This window comes from Catharus ustulatus, chromosome Z (assembly GCF_009819885.2).
Source record: "Catharus ustulatus isolate bCatUst1 chromosome Z, bCatUst1.pri.v2, whole genome shotgun sequence".
Taxonomy (NCBI): Eukaryota; Metazoa; Chordata; class Aves; order Passeriformes; family Turdidae; genus Catharus; species Catharus ustulatus.
The window spans coordinates 7,711,137-7,734,116 of NC_046262.2; positions in this window are offsets into that span (position 1 = coordinate 7,711,137).

A 22,980-nucleotide genomic window follows, 5' to 3' on the forward strand; every position below is an offset into this window, starting at 1 on the left:
GATTAGATCCAAAATAGCAAGACGAAAGAAAGCCCCTGCCCTTGCACTGAAATTACAGAGAACCTGGATCCGCCCAGGTGAAGTGCAAGTGTCTCACCTCACCTAGATCAGCCTCATTAAATCCCTGTCCTCAAAACACTTTCCAACTCCATCATGTCTTCCATTCTTTCTCCTCCCTTTCAGTGAGACCTCTCAGAAGCATGGCCTTTCTAAAAAAGCTACACATATTGCAAGACTTTATCCAGTTCCCAAGCATATTCTGTGATTTTGTGATTCAGTGATCTCTACTCGCTAGCAAATAGAGGTATTGTAGTGAGTAATTGCAGCTTTTGCTTTCTTCAAGCCACTGCAAGTATTTTTAGAGGAATCAGATCCTTGTCAAACAACAGCAGTAGCATCATAACCAAACTTCCTGGAATTACCTTTTGTCTTGCTGCTACCAGGTAAAATTTAAGATAGTGCAGATTAGCAGAGAGGCGGATGACATTCAGGATGTTTGTCAGCATTGTGAAAAGTTAGGATCAAATCTGAGGCCTCTGTACTTAACTCCCAGAATCAACATTCCAGGCTTGTGATGCAGAATCACAGAAAAATGGAGCTGGGGATGTCTGCCTAGCAATTCATAGATACCTGGGGCTGGATTAGTGGATTAGTATTGCTCAATATACTTTTACTAATCCAGAAAAGGAAGTGAGCAGTTAGGTGACAACCCATTCACTGCTCACACCCTTCTCAACTGTGTTTATGAATACATTAAATAGCAGTGACCATAAATTAACACTAGTTAGTTACATAATTGTAGAAAACTGGGATACAAAGTGACCTGGAGAGAGCCAAGAAGGGGCCAGCCCTAACCTTGTGATTACAGACAGATGTTTATCTGGCCTGCTCTTTGAGATTCCCATGCTGGGAATTGCAAGCCTGTCCAGATCACACATTCCAGCACCTAGAAATCTCACTATCTCCAAAATTTCCTCCATTGTCATTGCTACAGTGCACTCTCCTAACTTTCTACCTCCTCAACCAAGAGAACAGGTTCTTCCTTCTATTTTAGGCTTTTAAAAGTTGGCATGGGGCCCCTTTCACTCTTCTCTGTGAAACAGGAGCGGTTCATTGTCTCTTACTTCAGTGCTGGGCCCCGAGTTATTTTGCAAGGACAGACCTTTTTAGAGATATTGTATCTCTAGGCAGCCCTAAAGCACACAGAAACTTGCTTTTCTTACTCACCTTTTCCAGACCATGTACAAATAGACCAGAAGACAATAGGCCACAATCTGAAAAACCCCTGCTCTAGACCCTGGTCCCATGCACAGATCATGTTCCCTAAACCCCCGTCACTTCTGTTGCATTCCTCTGTGCCCTCTCCCACTGGTACATAACCCTCCTGAAGGGCAGCGCCTAGAGCTTGTCATATTACTGCCATGTAGGCATGATCCACACTAAAAAATCTTTGGAACTATTTCATGTGTCCTACAAACAATGCTGTTCTTTATACATCCCAAGGATGATTAAATTTCCTTTATTTTTTGCAACACCATGACTCTGTTGACTTATGGTCAGCTGCTCCAGCCACCTGCAAAGCCCTTTCCATACAGCTGCTGCCTCTCCAGATGTCTGCCTCTCCCTTGTTTGTACAAAGGATTATTCCTACATCCACATCAAATCCTGCACCCTGAAATGCATCCCTTCTCTCCCATCAGAGCTAACGAATACAATGAGCAAAGAACTTATTGGGCTGGGCACACCACAGTGAGCAAGGAGGGACAGGATGGAAATAAAACTCTATATTGCCAGCTGAAAAAGAAAATATTTTAATTATTCAAAACAGGCTTAGTTCTGCTGAGAGACCTGTCTACCACAGTGGTCAACTCACTGGCAACATCTGTTCCACCAGTGATCAGCCACATTGTTCATTTTCTAATTAAAAAAACAGTTTCCAACTAGGAATTTCTCCCAATGCCTCCTGGTTCCTTGTTGATGTTCTGCAAGCCACACATCTCTCATAACAGTGTGGACAAATGAGGGTGGGATTGCAATGACAGCACCACAGAGCTCTGGTTACCGTGGGTGAACAAGGAAGTTCAGGCAGGGATTCCCAGAACCAAAAGTGAAAAGTGTGGTTTCCCAAGTCCTGAAGCCGTACCCAAGCACGAGCTGCCTCCCTGCAAAAGCCTCCCCTGACCAACACCCGCTTGCACCTCTCATTTCATCTGTGGAGGGAAGTGAATCTCTGAGCTCCCAGCAAGGTGGAGCTTTAACATCTACCTGGGGCTTTATGCCTCAGCTGCCTGGCAGGTGAAGTGGATAAAACAGGCATCTCTCAACAGCAGTGACTAGGAAAGACATCAGTGTTCCTGGCCTTTCATATGCACCTTTGCCAAAGCTGAAATTCAAAGCAAAAGAGCAAGGAATGGGAGGATGGATGAAAGAGAGGAAATTTTCTGTAATATGTATGCTTCTGGGGTTTTTATCGAAAGGGTTAAGTCAGGAGGGTTTTGACTTTATAACTTCATTCTGAAATGCCCCATGGGGCAGAGGGGTGTGAGGTGTCTCATGTAAGGGGGCCTTACAGACCCTATCCCCCAGGGAGGCCAGGACACCCCACCTCTACAGGTGGTGAGGACAAGCCAAGAAGATCCATGAAGCCTCTGGAAATGCCCCTCTCATATAAATTGTCCTCTTTAATTTTGCTCCATGCTGAAGAAAATTTTAACAGGCACCAAGCACCTCAGGTAGTTCAGATCACAGATAAAGATGACGGAAGGGTCCATCAGGTTTTCTGCATATCTTCTTCCCTTCATACCAGGATCTCCTAATCATTACAGCCTCGCTGACTAATTAGACTTCAACTGATGGCTGAGAGAGTTGGGGCTGTTCAGTGTGGAGAAGACTCTGGGGAGACCTTCCAGTACCTAGAGGGGCTTCAAGAGAGCTGGAGAGAGATTTTTTTACAAGAACATGGAGAAATAATATAAGGAGGAAGGGGTATAAACTGACAGATGGCAGGTTTGGGTTAGATATTCGGAATTCTCGTCTGTGAGGGTGATTGGGAAGTGACACAGGTCGCCCAGATAAGCTGTGAGTTCTCCACCTCTAGAAGTGTTCAAGGCCAGGCTAGGTGGGATGCCATGAACTGGTTCACTGATAGCAGCAGTGTTGATATTAATCGCTTGAATTTCAATAGCAGGTGGACCTTTGAGCGACCTGGTCTAGTGGAAAGATTCCCCTCAAGGTCTCTTCCAATCCAAACCATTCTACAATTCTATGACTGAGGACTGAGTGCTTTGGCACTCAAGTGCCTTCAGCCTTCCCTGCTGTAGTTTATCATGCAGGACGCTGCACACACCCCGCAGTGCAGACTCACAAGTATCAGGTTCTCTGGCCATTGCGAAATGCTTGTAGTTTAAAAGTACACAAAAGAATGTAAAATCCTAAGTTTTTCCACAAGCACAGCTTCTGTAGCATAAAGAAGCATTGCAAGGGCCCCGGGCTCAGAGGTGGACAGGGTAGCCCCACCTCACCAGGCTGTGCACATCATGACTGGCCACAGCCGTGCTTGCACCACATCCCCCCAACCTCAGCAAGAGCAACCCAACCTCTCCAAAACGGAGGGGAGGAAGGCTGGAGAGGGTTTGTGAGAGCACCTGTGAGGCCCTGGGATGCTGCATCACCCCCATTTGACCATCCCCTGAGAGAACTCGTGCACTGGCCACACAGTGACACTGAGCCAGAGTGAGAGGGCCCCACGGTTATTTTTCTTTCTTTTGGCACCTGCAGTGCATGTTTCCAGCCCATTAGCTGTTCTGTCACTGCCTAGGTGTGGATGATTCCACTCCTGGGGCACAGATGAGGCCCCATTGATGGATTAACCACCTCAATAGGCAACATGAATGGCAGGTATGATTTGTGCACTCAGCTGCCAGGAGGAATTGGATTTTAATCTCATGCCAATATGGGTCATATCCTCAGCTCACAGCCTGAACCACATCCTCACCTCACATTCCTGACCCACCTTCTAGCACAGTCCAGCCTCATTGGCAAGGAAATGGTGAGGGCTGTTTCAAGAACATCAGAGACGGCAAAGGGGGAGCTGTGCCTGAGAGTCCATTGTAACTGGTGGAACATGAGTGCAGCTAAGCCCCCTTTAAACCTGGCCCACAGAGGAAAATCTTAAGCCCTGCCTTCTTTCTTTTTAAGGAGTTTAGAGAGATCTTTCTGGAGATGGAGATGGATGAAGAGACATCAAACCACAGCAGCATGCATTTGCTTTCCTGGCCCCCTGACAACACACCCTCCCAGGAACAGCAAACCCATCCACATAAAAGGAATCAGGTCTGGCCCTTGGTTTGATGAGTGCCCTGCAAATAAATTACATAAGAAATCTCTGATTACATAAAATGCATTGCACAATGCATTATATAAAGCTCAGGTCATGGCTTAATCAACCAACACTCCACTCTTACATCAAGAAAAATTAATCTGAGAGGGCAGCAAGGAAGGGGGAGGAAAAGGAGGATGCTCTCCTCTCTTAGGGAGGCGTATGGCATGCACGTGGCACACGTGCACACTGGGCACACCTCCATCCCCCAGCCAGGCCAAAAGGAGCACCTTCCTGCCAAACTCCAGCTTTTGGCTCAAAGGCCACCTGCAGGATACCTGAACAGGGGGGAGATTTATGCATCCCTCAGAAAACAGACCCATAATCACAACCACCTCACCATTAACCTTGTCTGGTTCTAATGGGATTGCCCAGAGGCACAGAGTGTCCATCAACCACTGTAATGCACCTTGAGGGGAGGAATGAGAAACTCCTCATGAATGCGTTGCTTGAAAAGACCTGGTTTTCTCTTCTGACACTTTTTGATTTCAAATCAGCAGGAAATAGCCATGAGGAATGTTTCAATGCTGACAGTCATGGAGGAAGTTTCACACCAGCAGAAGGAAAGCAAAACACACTGGGAATTCTATGCTGAATCTGGTGCCAGAGGTCCCCCTAAGATACATAACCAAAGCCAAAGGTCCCAATTTTCTGCCCTAATATACAGGTTTTTCCATAAAAAAGGATTTGGGTTTCATAGTTTTTAAAGCCCAAGAATGACATTAAATTAGTCACAGGATTTCCAATCAATCCACCACAGGGCTGGCAGATGGGACCCGCTCCTTCTCTCGGAAAACTTTGCTCTTAGAGAACCCTGAGGCTACCTGTGGTTTTAATACAACTCTTTCAATCAGTTTCAACAGGTCTTGTACAGGATTTTGAGCAGGCAAGCACTTCAGGGTAAGAAACATCCGCAAAATTTCCCACCATGTCTTGCAGAATAAGATTGAATCAGCAGGGGAGTCAGTGAAAATAATTTTCACTACTGCAGGTTTCAGTGATAATTGTATCCATTAAATAGGAAAACCAAAAAATCTATAGGGAATGAATGCTAAAAATAAACAGTGAGGTTTCAGCCATGCTTTGAAGTAGCATGGAATGGCCCAGAGGCAAAATTGCTTGGTTTATTGTGCCAGACAGGCAGAGAATTTTTGTGTACCAGTGGAGAGGCAGAAGATTGCAAGAAGAGGAGAAAAGCCCTTTTTGATGGTTGATTTTGCAGCTGGGCTGTTTCATGGAAGCTGAAATTCTGAAAGAAGAGATGGGGATGCAGGAAGCAGCAAGGGCAGTGCAGATAAATCCTCATGGGATATTTCTAAGCCTTGGAGGTAGATGGTTTCTAATGGCTCTTCCCATGAGAATGGCCATAAAGGAACCTAAGAGGAAATAGGATTTTGTGTTCTGTCACCTTTCCTTTGGTCATAGGAACACCAGCTGTTGCCAGGGGAATATTAGAGGTGGGCCAATTGGATGTCACACAGATAGAGGGGTGTTACACCCCCCTGGCACTTCCCAACAGAGCTGTCAGCACATTTAGGGGGGAAAAAAGCAACAAACAAACCAGAATCTTGCCCTGTGTAATAAAATCCAAAAGGAAATTGTGAGAGGCAAGAAGGAAGCCTGAGCAGAATCCCTGTGACCAGCCGTTCCCAGGGAGGGAGTTGCCACCATGTCTTCTGTGGAAAGGAATGAGTCAAGGAGAAGTTACCACAGACACGATGGAGCATGCAGATGTGCACAGGGAGACAGCTTTCCTCCTGGGGTGATGGGAACAACTCAGTAGACCCTTCTTGCAGCCAAGATCTCCATGGGTGAGGTCAAACAGGTCCTCAGGAGTCAAGGATTCTGCAGACAGATCAACGTGCTGAAGCCTGGATGTGGCATTAGGAGAAATTCGAACACTTGGAGCCTGCTGTGCCCAAAAACCATTGCAATAGCAATGAGTTTGGGTTGAAGGAAGAGAATAAGGAGTTGCTCCTAGCTACTCCTTCCACTCATCCTCCTTTTCTTCCAAAAATGGTGTTTTCTAGGGGTTATTCAGTACACAAAGGCTCTCTGTGCCAAGGCTAGATTTCTGAGTCACTAGATGAAAAGCAAACCTATGCCACCAGGGAGATAATGCCTGTAATGCAAGAGTGAGAGAGCTCTTGCACAAGGTACTGGGTTCCTGACAATCACTGCCCCACACCTGGCCAAAAGCTGTGGGCTTTAGTGCTCCACGTGAAGTTCCCTGGGTAGACACAAGATGCCAACCCATGGGACTCTCAGGCTGGCTACACCTCCTGTTTGTCCAGTTGGGAAACTGGTTCTGCAGCATGACCAGGGAAACCTGGCCCAGCAGCAATGCCTGCATCAAACCCTCCCTTTGTGTGAAGTGACATTGAACAGGTGCCTCCACTGAGGCTTTCTCCAAACAGTCTCTGCCACCCACAACTCCATCCCACACAAACTGTGTTCAGAGGAACCCGAATAATCCCCAGCACAAACAGACTTTGCACTGTGACCTGGGGACATAATCACTCACAGAATTCTCGGTAAGATCAGGCTTTGCAGCTTGCATTAACACAAAGGTCCCATCAAAGCCAAGTGGAAGAAAACAGAATTTAACCACAAGGTCTCCTAGTTGGTCCTGGTGAGCTTTAGTTGCAGCCAGGGAATCCAGAATCATGTTTGATGCACAGGTTGACAGCTCACAGGGCTTTTTGTCACTGTGGGCTGTAGCACAGGGTTGCTCAGATGCAAAAGGGAGGTGAGACCCTCTGGCTGTAGATGAGCCCTCCGTGCAGCACCAGGGAATTCCCAAGTCAGGAAATGGATGGGGAAGAACACACTTTGCACCAAAGAACAAGGCTCAGAGACTCTGCTTAATCTCAGGGTCAAACCATGTGCCAAAGCCAAGCCACAGAAAATGCTAATGGCACATTCCTGGCCAAGAATCACCTGTGTTGATACAAGGCACTGCACAGTTAGGGTTCCTGCTGGCACACTGGCCCATCAGGCAAACCCTCAAAGTTTTGCCAGGCTTCAGATACAATGCAGGAGTCAGGTCCTTCAGCCTGTGGTTTTAACCTGAGGACCAGAGGATTTCATATTCAAATCCCTTCTCTCCCCCAAGAAATGAGACACAAAGTAAAATTATCAACCCCCAGGCTAACAGCCCCTGTGAGTGTCAGACAGACACAGGAGAGATATCCATATCTCTCTTTTGGAAAGCTCTTTCACTTTGCACAAAATAACCTGAAAGAGAGCAAATCACTTCCATGATGGGCATGCAGACAGCTTTCAGCAGGAGAGCTGGCAAGAGCCCTTCACCTCAGCGCCCTCTCACTCAAACATACATGAAAGGCTTGTGTTCCAGCCTCTGTAGGTGGGAAGGGAGCCAGACATGGATCTCCTGAAACCACAGGATGGATGGGATAGACAGGTAAAAACATAGAAAATAGGAAGATAGCCAGGGAAGGAAAATAAGCCAGCTGTAGGAGAGCACAGACCAGGACTACACACCTTCCCCAGGCTGGAACAAGAAGGGATAGAAATGGAGGGTATTTGGCATATTCTCAGCCTGCAGAATTTTGAGAATGTGGAGGATTCTCCTGCTGTGCAGTGTACAGAGTCCAGGCCAGTTAACACCATGTTTCTAGGTGGGAAAATCCACTGGGGTTGTCCCCAGCAGTTCCCTCCCCCAGGCATCCCAGGGGAGCACCATCACCTGCATGCGACCAGATGCACCCCAGAAGCCCCACAGTGAAGTCCACCCCTCCCCAGGCTCTATCATGATAAAGAACCTGGTTCCCCTTGTTTTTGGTGTCCCATGCCTGGCTAAGGAATGGCAGTGGAAAGTGATGCATGTATATAGAGGGAGACAGACAGCAGTGGCATCCAGAGTGATAGCTACCACTGGACTTACAGTAATTTCACGATTATAAGGCGCACCTGATTATAAGCCGCATGTTACAATACAGAACGTGATAAAAGGTACCTGTTCTATCACCATCTGTTGAGGGTGGGGGCAGTGATCCTTATCTCTGTGGGAGATATTCTGCTAATGGGCCATCCATTGAAACCAGGCAGGGCATTGTTCTTTATCTTCTCACAACCCATCCTTCCTCCAGCCAGTCATTTTCTGCTAATGGCCATTGAGTCCCACTGTGGGACTGATAAAATTACTGCATCCCATTGGAAGTTGCTCCAGCCAGGGGGAAGGGCCCAACATTTCTTACCAAGGTCAAAACAGAGGTTTTGGGACACTAAGGGAGCCCCTTTCTCCGCTGGACTCCAGAGGGAAACCGGATTTCTCCACATCACCACTGGACCTCCAGAGGGAAACTGCACCTTGTCCAGGAGCACTGCTCCAACTGAGCCACATCTGTCACTGCAGGAGGATGCAGCCACCATGGGATGGGACTGCTGCCAACACCCTGCCTGACGGGTGTCAGGTTGTACTCTGACTTTGTCAGGGTTTGGGGTTTGTTTCTTTGTAGTACTGTATTTCTATTTTATTTTCCTTAGTAATAAACTGTTATTCCTAATTCCCATATCTTTGCCTGAAAGCCCCTTAATTTCAAAATTATAATAATTTGGAGGGAGGGGGTTTACATTCTCCATTTCAAAGAGAAGCTCCTGCCTTTCTCAGCAGACACCTGTCCTCCAAACTAAAACAGCAACTTTTTGTTCTTTGTCCGTATATAAGCCGCACCTGATTATAAGCCGCACTTTGGGTTCGGACCAAAATTTTAGTCAAAATGGTGCGGCTTATAATCTGAAATTACTGTAATTACACAGGCATCATTTTATACTTTCGGCCACAGAAAAATATTTGCCAGCACTTTTCTGTCATATTTGTCAGTTGCCATGAAACTTAAGGCATTTTCAGGGTCTGATCAATATGCACAAGGTCAGACACAACATGAAGCTGTGACAGAAATAATCCACAACCTGTGAAAGGAGGAATCTCAAGTGACTTGCAGCAAGGAAGACCTGGTCTGCGTGGCTCAGCTCAGCCAACAGACCTCTGATTTTAGTGACACTCTGCTGCTCAAAAGCTCTAAATTAGACGGGATTCACTGCTCAGGGGAGACCCTTTGCAAACAAGGTTGCATGTCAGATTTTGGCCAGAGCAGAAGCAGCAATGTCGACGCAGAGCTCAGGTGAGAAGTGCTGCAGAGCCAAGCTGGTGATGCTGTGTGCATGGCTTGAGAGAGAGAAGGCTTTTCTACACCACCTCTCCTTGCTACTTTCCTTATAAAGCATGGGAGACACACCAGCACAGTCTTGAGGGCAGGAGGAGGCAGGTTTGTCGGGCAGCTCAGTAAGTGGGCCTCTTCTTTGTGATCCTTTTCAGCCTTTTACCTTTTCAATTCTATTGTTCATCTGCTGGCAGAACTTTGGGGCACTTCTTGCTGCCTAGCCATCCCCCATCCCCTCTATGACCTCTTTGTTCAAGGGCACTGAAACAATCCAAGGCAAGGGAAGCTGACATCTTGGAGGCATGGACAAGGTACAGACCGTGGAGGTAACATGGGAACACTCACCTTCCTGTCCTTGGGTCACCCAAACACACCTTGCACCTTCAGCTGTTGCTGTGTACTCTCCTCTCTCTGCTTGTGGGGTTTGGCTCCATCTCACATCAAGATCGGTGATAAAAGTGGGGAATAAATAAATACTGTAAATTGAGAAAGATCAGCTCATCAGGCCAAGTGCAAATGCTACAGAGTCATCCAGAAAGCATCCTGTAACGTGCAAACAGGAACTGATAGAGATCCTCTTCCAAGGGCTGAGCTTGTTCATAACTGATGGATTCCCTTGGCCAAAACCACCTCCTGCATATCTGGGTGTGAGCACTCCTATCTGCTGCTGCATCGTGCACAGCCCAGATCTCTCCTGGGCCGAGGGCAATTCTCAAATTGGAGAGAATGGAAGCATCAGTAGGGGCAGATCTGTTGTCCTCATTAGCCCATCCTGTCAGAGAGCATTTCAGGATGAAAGTGAGAGAAGAAACATGCCTTTTTATCTTGTCACATTCTTGCATATGGAAGGGAATAACTGAATCCCTGTGGCAAGTTCTGCCTAGCAGAGCAAGCCCAGCTGCAGAACACCACGCTGCAGCCCACATAAACATCATCCTGGGAAGATCTCCTGGGAGTCACTGCACAAAAGGGCTCTGTGCCTGGCAACAACTACAACAGTGGAAAAAAACCCTCACTCTGGAGCCTGGGTGTCAAGGCCCTGGCACACCATTAGTCTCACCAACTCATTTCCTTGCCCTGAGGAAGCTGCACCATGGGAAGACACCCGAATCCTCTCATAGAAGTGCTATGATGGGGAGGGTGCTCAGTAAATCGGGTGGTACCACACCTCATCTGCACTGCACAGGTAATTGTTGAAAAAAAGGACATCTTAGGAAACTTCAAGGTGGGGGGAGCGGGTAATGAGGCAAAACAGCAGCGGGATGAAGCAACAACTTGGGCAGCAAAAGACATGAGCAGGAAAACCTGCTTTTGGGTCAGATTCCTTAGTCCAAGCCAGATCATCCCCCTCTATCCCATTCCTGTCATTATTGCTGCTGACCAGGCCGGGCAAACTCTGACATCCAGAGATCTGCACAAGGCAGAGGGACAGGAACCATCAAAGCTGACCACTGGCATCACTCAGGCTGAAGAGCTCCACCCTTGTGTGACTGGTTTGCATGGCCAGCTTGTGGTAGCAGAGGGAGCAGCTTCTGTGAGAAGCTTCTGGAAGCTTCCCCCATGTCTGGCAGAGCCAATGCCAGGCAGTTCCAGGATGGACCCAGCACTGGCCAAGGCTGGACCAGTCAGAAATTACAGTAATGCCTTTGTGATAACATATTTAAGAAGGAAAAAATGTTATTGCACAGGTGTAATTGCATCCAGAGAAGAGCAGGGTGAGCCCATGTGAGAGGAGCAGCCCTGCAGACACCCGGGGCAGTGCAGAGGAGGGGCAGGAGCTGCCCCAGGCTCTGGAGCTCAGATTCCCCTGCAGCCCCTGGAGCAGCCCATGGGGAGGCAGCTGTGCCCCTGCAGCCCAGGGAGGGCAGGGGGAGCAGAGATCCACCTGCAGCCCTGGAGGAGCCCAGGCTGGAGCAGGGGGATGCCCAAAGGGGGCTGTGACCCCACAGGATTCCTGTGCTGGAGCAGGGTCCTGGCAGCACCTGTGGAGAGAGGAGCCCAGGCTGGAGCAGGTTTGCTGGTAGAACTCCCCTGTGGGGAACCCAGGCTGGAGCAACCTGCTCCTGAAGGATTGCAGCCATGGAAGACTGAGCCACAGCCATGGGATGGACTCACTGGAGATGTTCATGGAGAGCTGTCTCCTGTGGGAAGGTCCCCATGCTGCAGCAGAGAAAGAGCTCCTCTCAGGAGCAGCAGCAGGAATAATATCATAATCCCCATTCTAATCTCCTTGTGGCACTGTGCGAAGAGGTAGAGCTGAGAAGGAGGGAGGGGTGGGGGAAAGTGGTTTTAGGATTTATTTTACTTCTCATTATCCTGCTTTGATTTTGGTTAGTAATAAATTCAATTAACATTTTCAGTTCAAGTCTGCTTTGCCAGTGACAGTATTTGATGGATGATCTCTCTGGGTCCTTATCTTGGGTCACTAACTTTTGTTATATTTTCTCTTGTCCAGCTGAGCAGTGACAGAGCAGATTTGGTGGGTGCCTGGCATCCAGCCCTGCAGTTCCCAGCCTAAGCCTGGCCATCCTCATGGCTAGGATTTGGTGAGCTCCTTGGCATGGCAGTAGTGTGCTCACCACCTCAGAAAAGCACCCAAAGAGCTTTTGGTGGCCAGGATCTGCTGTGGGTATTTGGGATGGCCCAACAAACCCTGACTCCCCGCCTTTGTTCCTTTAGGATTCTGCACTTTTTCCTGCTGCTGTCATCTCGACCATCACAGCTCTGTCCGCAGTCTCACCTTTCCCAGCATGGCCATTTCTCACAGCACATGGCAGGACCACAGCTGGGATTTCAGGGAGCTGAGGCCTGGGAGCAGGGCACTACCCAGAGATGGGGCTACAGGGAGATGGGTAAGGCTGGAGAGGAGGGTTAGGAGGGATGGCTTCCCCATGCCTTCCGCTTGAGCTGTTCCACCTCACATGGCAATAAATAAATAAATAAACAAATAAAATATGAAAAAAGGGTCCCTTGAGCCACAGAACGTGTAATAGTGAGTGCAGCTCCACCCTGAGTCACCTCTGCTGTTAGACAGGACAGGAGGGCTGAAGTTTCACACAACTTGAACACAAAGGACAGTCTGGCATGGGCACTCCGTGTCAGGGGAGGATCTTCCACAGGGTCAGACACACAGCCCCCAGGGACAGCCCAAGCCAAAGCCCAGCCTGGGAGGAGCAAACATGATACATGGTTCTCAGCTGCTTGTCTGTTTGACATTCAGCAGGATCCCTTCCAAGTCTTGTGGAAGCTGTCCCTGCCTGTGGTAGATCTCCTGGGAAACAAGATAATCTTTTAGGTCCCTTCTGACCAAACCATTCTGTGAAATCCCAGCTTATTGGGGTCAAGTCAAATCTGCCTGCAGAACCAGGATTCAACCTGTGCATAGAGAGCACAGCCAGTATCTGACTATCCACTGGAGATGACTCCTTGGATGTGTTACTGCTGAAATCTCTAGATGAATACAGGAACTTCTCATGCTGGTGCCACAATCCCACTGGAAAGACTAAAGGCAAATCCACTCTTGGATCAGCCCATGTGTTTTATGCTGCTGTAGAGAGAAGCTTCCACCTGCTCTGCCTTTTCCAACATTTCCCTGGATATGTAACATGGCACAGAGGCAGCACTAATGATGACAGTGCTTGTGCGACCCACTAGATTCAGGATGCCAGCTCGAGCCTCTCTGCTCCCACCCCAGAACTGGATGGTGGTCACATAGCCCCCTGGGAGGAGTGTGGGGAGGCCAGTGCTGCCCTGTATCCCTGCAGAACTCCCAGCTGGTTTGCCAGATGCATGAGCTGAAGGCATAAGCTGAACAAGTAAGGGAGTTTCCCTCTGAGGGCTTTGCAGCCCATTTTGGGGTAACACAGGCACAGGCTGCCCTAGTGGGCAGTGCAAGAGGAACCATGCCCATCGACCTCCCAGGTAAGCTATTTTTGTTGACAGTGCACACAGCCAAATCCTGTCTTCTCAAGAACTCTGTGTGGGTGATCCCCAAACAGACCTCAGATTCTCTGGCACCAGTTGCAACATTCCTGCCGTGCACACTGAGCTCTGCCTCAGCAATGCTCAAAACCTCTGCAATTCAGGGACAAGAAAAACAAATTTCTGCTCTCAGGATCCCCAGAGAGCTGCTCTGGTAGTGAACTCACCTTTGTTGTCTACAGCAACTCCCAATGGAGGCTGTGGGTTTTTTTTCCTGGGAGATCAACACCTTCTGGAGGGCGGCCGTGCATGCGCTGGCACGGCTGAGGTCTGCCCTGACTCACACTGAGACCTGTTTGCCCCAGGGCTACCAGCTCCAGCCATAAATCACAGCCTGAGACAGGCCTGCCAGTGTGCTTGGCCCAGCCAAAATTCCTGCAGAAAAGTTAATACTAATAAATGAAGGTTTTCTGGAAGTGCTGGCACAAGCCAGCAGGATGTTGTGTTGTGGTTTCAGATGAAACTCAAGACACTTGAGTCCCCCGGCCAAGTTTCGCCACTGGGTTTCAGTGTCACCCTCCACTGCAGGACACAGGGATGTTGGGCTGGGAGCACAGCCAGATCCCCAGCACATCCAAGGCTGAAGCAGTGTGCTGGTTCAGGAGGCAGAGGGGAGCTGGTTGCCCCTGCAGCCACAATGGCAGAGTTCCCTGGCAGCCTGCAGGACCTGGATTTCATCTCACTCCCCAAAATGTGGTAGAGAGGAAACCCAGCCCTCTCACACTCACACCAGGACACAGGAGAGGCACATGTGAGTGGCACCTGGCTGAAAAACCACACAGTGCAGCTGGGACCTGGGTGGGCAGCCTGCACACCTCCACCACCAGCCTGACTTGCTGCAGTGATCACTGGACCTCAGGCAGCCTCCACACTGAGTGACCCCTCCATCCCTGTCAGCAGCACTGCCACTGGGAGCTGCAAGCCCAAAGCCTCCTCTTGCCTCTCCATCTCTCATCCTGCATATCCAAAACTGCAGCTTGTGGATTCAGGGCTGCTTGCTACTGAGCAGGCTGTTTTCTCCAGCTGCCACCACCAACAGATTTTTGCCCATGCAAAACTGCCACCCCCTACTTCCAGGGGTCATAAATTTGTGGGGGAAATCCCTCCAGTCAGGCAGGGCTCTTCTGTCCTCATCACAGGAGGGATGGCAGCTTTGCAGCATCCCATTTCCATGGAGCTGCCTCACAGCAGGAGAGGTGCTCAAGAGGCCTTGAAGAAGTGTGTTACAGGCTGATAGTTTTTCTTGGACCACTCCTGAGCACCAGCAATCCTTCAACACGTGGAAGAAAACCCTCTTGGCTGCTTTGAACATTATTGTTCAAGCACAGCAGAAGGCACATGGAAATATTTTCATGCTCAGGAATATGACTTGTTGGAAGAGGGGGAATGAGTGGCTGGACTCATGTCCCTGCTTCCAACACTGTTGGTGATTCATCCTGTGACTTGGGTCCCATTGTTCCACAAACCACCCCATGTCCAGCTGGAGTGGGAAGATAAAGGCAGCCATGTCCCCACGCTGCCAGACCATGGCTGCAAGCCATTTTATAGCACTTTACACATACAGGTGGTAAAGATTGCAGCCTTAAAAGGGAACTGACAGATTTGCCCCCCAGCCCGGCTCTGGGTAGGTGAGGGAACAGCTGCTGCACTGGGGAAATGGTGTAAGCCCAACCAGGAGCACAGGTCTGGAAAAGGCCAATGCTTTTCCCCGTGATGGCTGCACATAGCCACACCTTGGGATGGACATCACTGGGGTGTGCAGGGGTTGCCAAATGCAATTTTGGATGCTGCGTCGGTTGATGGCTGAGATCCACATTCATGGCATGCAAAAGAGCAGGGGAAGGAATCCTGCAAGTCCATATGGCTGTGTATCAACATGCCATCCATCCTCCTGCCTTCCACAACAGGGACAGGCTTCCTCTCTCTTCAGGGTCATTCCCAGACCCGTGGCTGTGATGTCCCACCCATTCCCTGCCCAGACCCCATGCTTCCCCGAAACTCCCTCCTCATGTGCCGCTCACACCCTCCATGTCTCATCCTACCTGCCTCCAACCGTTGGTGCTTCAGGGCAGGGAAAGTATCTCATTGCCTCCTCCTTTCGATGGGCTGTGGCAAATTGCTGGTGCTAAACAAATTGCAGTTCCTGCCAAAAATCATCACTGTCGTGGGGCAGGAGCTGGGAGCATTACTCACTCAGGGAATTGTATTTGCCTGTGTCAAAAAGGGCTGGGGGCTGAAGCTGCCTTGCTTGCTCTCTGCTGCAAGCCAGTGGCGACATGGCACAGGCCAACAGTCCCCCAGCTGCATATCCCAGGGAAAGGCAGGTCATTCCCCAAGTCCTCACCACCCTCCAACAAGCACTCAAAAAAGTGAAGGAAAGGCATACCTATATAAATATAAGAGGCAGACATAAGGCAGGGCAATACCTTGCCCTGCAACCATGCAAGGGAGGGACATGAAGTCAACTTTAAAGGGCATAAGGGAAAGGAAATGTCCTTGGGATGGGACCACCTGGGGATGAGGTCCTGGTGCTGTGGCAGCAGGAAGAATGTTAACTATCTACACCTCCAGGCTGTAGTGGGAGGGAGCATGGGATTTGGTTGCCAATTATTCCACCTGGCTGAGCCTTTAGCAGAAGATAATCCCCACTGACAAGATCTAACAGCAAGGGCTGGCTCAGCCCTGCACTGTAGGACACCCCTTGCACCATGCAGTCCTGCCCTGTGAGCCCTGATCCCACTGGATGGAGGGAAGGCACCACCCATCCCCTCTGATCTTCCTTTGGCTTGGGGAACGGCCTTGTTTTGGGACAGGGTCTGCTGTCCCTGGTATCCTTACAGAGCTAGCTGCAATACATCCCTTCCCTGTAACACTGCTAGGGTCTCCCATCATGAAGAAGGACATGGTCACCCCATGGCAGCATCTCCAGCCCACAGCCATGGTCTCACCCTGCATTGACAAAAAGCAGGTCAGCATTCCACCAGACCAAGCCTGGCTACCATGTGCGTTCACAGAATCACAAAATAAGCTGATTTGGAAGGGCTCAAAAGGATCATCGAGTCCAGCTCCTGGCCTTGCACAGAACCATCCCAAGAGACACATCGTGTGCCCAAGAGCATTGTCCAAACATTCCTTGAGCTCCGTCAGGCTTGGTGCTGTGACCATGTTCCTGGGGAGCTGTTCAGTGCTCAGCCACACTCTGGGGGAAGAACCTTTTGCTGATATCCAACCTAAACCACCCTTGACACAACTTCAGGCCATTCCCTCAGGTCCTGTCACTAGTCAGAGAGAAAAGATCAGTGCCTGCCCCTCCTCTCCCCCTCATGAGGAGGTTGTAACTCTGATGACATCTGCCCTTAGTCTCCTCCAGGCTGAACAGACGAAGTGACTTCAGCTACTCCTCACTTGGCTTCCCCTCAAGGCCTTCACCATCCTTGCTGCCGTCCTTTGGATGCTCTCTGATAGTTTTGTATCCTTGTAGAGGCGCCCAAACTGCCCCCAGCACTCAAGGTGAGGCCACCCCAGTGCAGAGCAGAGCAGGACAATCTCTCCCTTGCCCAGCTGGCCTGATGCCCCCAGGACAGGGATGTCCCTTCTGGCTGCCACAGCACTGCTGACTCATGTCCAGCTTCTCATCAGCCAGGACCCCCAGGTCCCCTTCCCTGGCACTGCCTTCTGCATCTCATTCCCCAGTCTGTCTGTACATCCAGGGCTGTCCCATCCCAGTGCAGAGTCTGGCACTTTCTCTTGTTGAACTCCATGGGGTTGGTGATTGCCCAGCTCTCTGATGTGTCAAGGTCTCTCTCAGGGCCTCCCTGCCTTAGAGTCAACAGCTCCTCCCAGTTACGTATCATCTGTGGACTTGCTCCAGTTCTGCATTCAGGTAATTTATGAAGATGTTGAAGAGCGGAGTGCCCAGATGGAGCCCTAAGGAACCCCACTAGTGACTAGTCCCCAGTCTGATGTCACCCCAGTCACTATAACCCTTTGTGCCTGACCTGTGAGCCAGCTCCCCTCCCATCCCACAATGTCTTTATCCAGCTGTAGGATGGACATTTTGTCCAGGACAAAAAGTTGAAATATTTACTGAAATCAGGAAGATTATTATTATTTTTATAAAGTAATAAGATTATTATTATTTAAAAAAGGAAGATTACATCAAGTGGCTTCCCTTGGTAACTAGGCAGGGGAGAGCCAGAACAAAATCTTAAAGCCTAGTGGGGCCACCACTGTAGCTTGCCTCCCAGACACTCTGATCCTCAGTGTCTTAATATGCATGAAACCATGTGATGGAGCCAAAAAGTAGAGACTCAAGGCTAATTAATCAATACAGTACCAGGTTCCTGCCATGCCCTTTTCTGGCACCTCCCTTAGACTCCCCATGCATATCCAGGAGCAACATTAACAGGAGCAGTCTGTCTGGCACCTTCAGCAGTGCAGGAGTCACCAGCACAAGGCACAAGTGTTTCTCTGCAGGCTCACTGCCAACACAAGCTCTCAGCACCTTCATTTGTGACAGCAAATTAAACCCTGGGGAACAGATCCCCCTTTCTTTCTCTCTGGCGTGAAGAAGCAGAGTTTGCAGAGCCTGGTCATGATGCTCAGCAAGAAAGTGGAATAATGGGGAGATCCTTGATAAACCCCCAGTTGATTCCTCTGCCAGAGCCCACCATGGCATCACCAGCACCTCCCCACTGTGCTTTTGGCCAGTGGTTATTTTTCTCCTGGTGGCTGTTGAGCCTTTAGCACTTGAGTCTAGTGCAAAGGCTTTACAGCACTAGAGAATACATCTTTGTGATAGCTCATATGGTCTGAGTAACTTGCAATTTCATTGTGCTCCCCCCCTACACAGCCCTGGGATGCCAGCAACCAGCATTGCTTCTCCCACTACTCCTGCTGAGCCAACCCCACCCTCTTTCAAGACGGCATTTCTCTCATTTTGCAATTCCCCCACCCATCCTGATTTCTTCTTCCCTCTGGCGCACCCTACACTTACTAAATGCCACCTCTTCAGCTGGATCACTCTGCCTTTACAAGACCACAAACACCAAAAGCTGTCACCTGCCAGAGCTGCTTTGCTTGGGAACTGGTACTTCCCAAAAGCTGCTGCCTTGGCTGGCAAAAATCATTTCAGCTCCAAAGCGTTTTTCTGGTAACAGAAACCCCAGCAAACAAGTCATTCCCCAGCCTAGCAGAATGGTCATTGTGGGAGCAGCAAACCAGGGGAGATTATTCCCTTTCTGTGACAAAAAACTCCCCAGACAATCTCTCCTTCCTTAGCCAGCCATGGAAATTTAACCTAAGGGTTTTCAAAAATTGCTAGTAGTTGTGGGTGCCTGAGCAAGATACTTCTTTAAAAGGCCTTTTCTTCTATAACACATGTGCTCCTTGCTTTGAAGGGGTCAGCCTCACGTCAGAGAGCCCCACAGAGCCTCTGAAAATATCTCAGGAGCCCAAAAATATGAACATCAAAGTCTGAACAATTCAGTAAGCATGAAAAACTCACAGCACTCAACCTGCTGTGGTCATCCCATCATCTCAGTTGTGTTTCATCAACCTGTTTCCTCTGCTCCCTTTCATAAATCCTGTTATGGTCACTCAAAGCTGCCAAGGGCACCTAGCAAGCAGGATTCTAGTGACAGAAGAAAGGCTCCATCCAGCTCCCCTTCTCCTGAGCCTCCCAACAACTGCTGCCTGAGACACCCTTGCATTCTTGCAAAGCATGAGCTGATCCTTTCAGGAGAAAGGTGCCCAAAGAGTGGCTCAGGTAAAGGCCCCCGGGACCCACCAGCTTTTGGAAAGCCCTGCTTGAACGCAGAAAGCGTACATAAATCATGCACCACTGAGCCCTGTCTTGGCTGGCTCCATCCATGCACTAAGTACACCAATATCATCGCTCCAGCCCAGTCTTGCATTTGGAAGCACCACCCTGTTTGCACTCGCCCCCCAGGCACAGCAGACCCCTGTAAAGAGCTTCTGAGGTAGCTCTGCAAAACCAACACATCAAAGCCCCTTGTTGCCTCAGCTCTCCCTTTGCCCTTGTCCCAGCTCTTGCAACATGACAGAGCACGGGCTCCCCAGGGCAGCTCTGTGTTTGTGCAGCTCTTGTTTATGGCTGGGACCACAGCTAATCAAACAAGTGAGTGCCCACTCACTGCTCTGGAAGTGGAATCCCAGAATGGTTGTCAAGCAAGCGTGCTCTGAATAACCCAGGCCCTACCCCAGTTTTCACAATAGGAATTAGTCACAGTGCTCCAACGGGAGCAGCAAATCCAGCAACAGGAGATAAAGTTACAGCAGAGACCTCACTTGTCCTCTCTTGTGTACCTGAAACACCCCTTTCCTTTGGATTCTGCCTTTCCAGAGCCCTTAGAGGTCCAGGGACCCTCTGCTCCTGAGAAAGGTGTTCTGGATTTTGCTTTAGGTAGGCTGTCACTCAAGAAGTTAGAGCACAGCAATATCCAGACTCTTAAGGGCAACCAGCAGATGTCCATGGAAGGCCACCAAATTCATCAAAGGGATGGAGCACCTCTCCTATGAGGAAGGGCTCAGAGAGTTGGATTTGGAAAAAAAAGACTTCAGGGTGACCTAACTGTGGCCTTCCAGTACCTGAAGGGAGCCTACAAAATAGATGGAGGGACTTTTTACATAGTGACAGGACAAGGGGGAATGGGTTCAAACTGAAAGAGGGTGGATTTAGATTAGGTATCAGGGAGAAATTCTTCCCAGTGAGGGTAGTGAGGCACTGGAACAGGTTGTCCAGAAGCTGTAGATGCCCCATCCCTAGACATGCTCAAGGCCAGGTTATGGATGGAGCTCTGAGCAGCCTGGTCTAGTGGAAGATGTCCCTGCTCACAGGAGAGGGGCTGGAACTAGATGATCTTTATGATCTCTTCTAACCCAGGTACACTATTCAGATTCCATGGCTTTATGATCCCCAGGCTTTGCTGAGAAATGGCAAAGTCCACATGCATTGCGCTGAAGGGTCTGAGTTTAGCAGATGATAAAAAATGACCAAAAGTTATGCAATCTTCAACCTTCAGAATGGCTCAAAGGTGCCTTTAAATATTTGGATACTGGGAGATTTAAGGCAATGCAGTTATCCTTTCCCTGAAAGTGGAGGCAGGAGCCTGTGGATCAGTTACAGCTTTGGCAACAGTACTTGGAAGCACAGCTGGGATAATTTGTTACCTGGGTAACTTTTGCTGTCCCTTCCAGGTGATGTAACCTGGGCTAGCAGTGGTCAATATGGTGAGTCTTAGTTGAATTCGTGACAAGGTCTTTGCTGAGGTACCCATGGTTGTCACCAAAACTGGGCTCACACCTAGCTGCTGAGCACAGTGGCACCACCTTGTGAAACACAGCAGGCTAGGACTTGTACAAGGGTTTGCTCATTTATCGTGATTTTATTGGGACCCACAGATTTGCCTGGATGTTTCCTATCTCTTTGCTGCACTCTGCAAACGGAGGGTGGAAGAGCAGTTTTTTGCCTTTTTAAAGACAAGAAGGAAAATGTAGAAATACAATATGTAAAAGTGTAAAAGAAGCACATAAAAGCAGAGCTAGGCTGGGCAGGACAGGGCAGAATTGAGTACAGCATTGCTCAACTGAAAATGCAGAGGCCCATAAATATTTCCAGGCAGGGAATAAGCCACTGAGGAGCCACATCCCATGAGAGCCCCAGAGAAGGGGGAGCAGGACCTTCAAGCCTGCCCTGGAAGATAATGCAGGCTCTGGGACGTGCCTGTGCCCTGGGGAAAAGCAGATAGATGCAGTGGGGAGAATGTTCCAGCACCTGAAACATACAGCAGGGGGGGAAACAGCAGCAGAATGGGCCATGGAGGGAACAGGCAGAGCTCTGGCTCGAGCAACCTATGCAACAACTCCAATGGTGTCCAACAGCTGTGTTGGCAAATTTAAGTGATTCAAATGTCAAACTGGATGTTCAGAGTGAAGGGAAATGGACACAAAAAGCTGGAACAATCCAACTACCCAGGAAAATTACAGCCATTGCTGAAGGCAGGTTGGGCAATCCCAACATCTAGAGGATGATAAAGCCCAACAAAGAGAAGATTAAACATTAATCCCTAATTAGCTGCTTCTGAAACCTGTCGAAATCGCTGCCTGCATCATTTGCTAATGGACTTGTCAGCAAGTTCTGAGGCTGCAGGGGTCACAGCAGCAACAGAACCGTGCTGCTTTGTTCTCAGGTGAGAGGTCTGCTGTGCCCATTAAGAGCTTTTGATGTTTTCAGTTTAGGTGTACTCAGAAATCTCTCCAGCAACAATGGGCAAGGGATTCCACACGCAGCCTCCCTCAGCCATCAGCACAGAGGGAAAAATGATCCTTGTAATTTAAATATACCACAATTATCACAATAGAAGGTGCTGCACACATGTTCCTACCCCATAGGGCACACCAATCAATGGGCACTAAGCATACAGCACCAGCCCTGTCTCTGCCACAGCCCACTGTAAAATGATTCAGACAAAACATCTGAAAAACAAGTTGTGAATTTCCTCAACAAAGACCTGGGCTCACTGCCAACAGCTGGAAAGGCCAGTAGGTCTTGAAGCAACATACTTAATATCCCATCCCAACAACTGCCTGGTTATCAGGCTGCCTAAATAACCACTTGCCTTTCCAGACTTGATCTACTTTGGGTTTCTACAAAATCTGCTGTCACAAAGTCGGTTTTCTTTGGTCTTCAACTGATTCATCCACGTTTTGCTGTTGGAGTATGTGTTCTGCCTCCACCAGAAGAGGGGATGGGACAGGTACATTTCCTCCAACTTATTTGCCTGTCTTCCCTTATCAGGAGCCTTCACAATCGTTCTACATAAGAAAAATAAACCAACATCCTTGCTGTGAGTAGGATCACCTGAAGCAGGCTGCCCAGGACTATGTACAGCTGGGTTTTGAGCATAAAGTACAGAAACTCCCAGGCAACCTGTGCCAATGTTTAACCACCCTCATGGTAAAGAAAAGGCATTTTAAGCAGAACTTTCTGCATTTCAATTTACCCCTCTCACCCATCCATCTTTTTTAATTCTCACCAGGTATTAAAACACATTGGCAATAACCCCCTGAGCCTTCTCTTCTCCAGGCTGCACAAGCCTGGCTCTTGCACTCTCTCTCCCTCATGACAGAGGCTTCAATTCCTTTATTGTCTTTGCTGCCCTTCACTGGACCTGCTCCAGTATCCATGTCTCCTTTTTACTGGGAAAACCAGCACTGAACACAGCATGCCAAATATGCCCCACTGGGGCTGAGCAGAAGGGAATAACCTGGTCATTCTTTTAACAACTGGGTTTTTTTGTTTTGCTAACTGCTACAACAACAGCATGTCATATCAACTCCCTACCAAACAAGGAAACTGCCTTTCCATTGTACACCTCAGCCATATTTTTCAGACCATGACATTTGTGAACACAG